Source organism: Benincasa hispida, chromosome 7 (assembly GCF_009727055.1).
Source record: "Benincasa hispida cultivar B227 chromosome 7, ASM972705v1, whole genome shotgun sequence".
In the NCBI taxonomy this organism is placed as follows: domain Eukaryota; kingdom Viridiplantae; phylum Streptophyta; class Magnoliopsida; order Cucurbitales; family Cucurbitaceae; genus Benincasa; species Benincasa hispida.
Window position 1 is genome coordinate 37654272 of NC_052355.1, and position 1306 is coordinate 37655577.

A 1306-nucleotide genomic window follows, 5' to 3' on the forward strand; every position below is an offset into this window, starting at 1 on the left:
TCAAACTGACAAGGAATCTAAGAAATCCATGTTAGAATTAGTATTTACCCTGAACGGGGGAGCTGTAGTGTGGTATAGCACCAAGTAAGGATGTATTGCAAATTCCATTAAGGAATCTGAGTATGTGGCTTCTTGTGAAGCAGAAAATGAAGAAGTTTGGCTCAGAAAGTTCCTAAGTGATTTGGAAGTGGTTCCAAACATGGACTTGCCCGTCACCTTATACTGTGACAATAGTAGGGCAGTAGCCATTACTGATCTATTTAAAAAGGCTCTCTCTCAGCTAAAGTGTATGAGGGTCATCTAGACAGTCTAGGTCTACGAGAAATGTACATTGGATAATCTAGGGCAAGTGGGAAATGTGTAATAGGTATATGGATGTTTTAGTTTATTGTATTTAGCATGATCCCACCTTTTAGATTGTGCACAACCCACTGAATAGAGTTTTTGTTAAAGTGGGAGTTTGTTGGGTTTTATACCATAAAACTCGTAGATAATAAATATTATTTGACTATCATCAATAAAGAGTTGTAGATATTAAATCAATAAATGTTATTGTTTGTTGTCTATTTTTTCCAAATAACCTTAAATCCATTAAACTAACATCCAAGGTTGTCGTATGGGTTTTGAATTGTATATGGAGACATACATGGATCAATGTTCAAGATACAACCTAAAGCATCTATAGTATAGGGATAAAGTTGGGTACCTTATCCTGGTAACACTATCGATACGACCCACTTTGTATTTGATACAAACATAATGATCCAATGCGTTTGTGTAGGTGACACATAAGTGGAGGTATCCTATGCAATGAGTTTGCATAAGATTGGACCGCGAAATAGTAACCACTAGATGTAACATTGTTGACTAGTTAGGTTTCTATTTCAATAGGATGACCTAGGCGGCTTAGCCTAGGCGGCTTAGCCTTAATCCTAAGTATATTATGAACTCCTGTTCACGAGGGATTATTCTTTGATTTGTATGAGTGAGGGTGGCCAGATTAATGACCCAATTAGCCTACAATTTTGGGGACGATATCCAATAGAGAGCTAAGAATATGATAATACAAGATGGAATTCACTCATTCCTTCCTATAGAGTAAGTAGATGAGTCTTCCTTTAAGTGGTGTCTTCGGGACTTGAACAAAGGGTCCTACCCTCTCATTGGCCCGAGAAGGGTTTCTATTTATTGGTTGGACCATAAATAGATTGTTCATTAGATGGGCCTGGTACTTAAAGAACTAGAGGTAATCCAAGGCTAAAACGGTATTTTGACCCAGTTAGAGTTATGAACAATTGTGAACTTG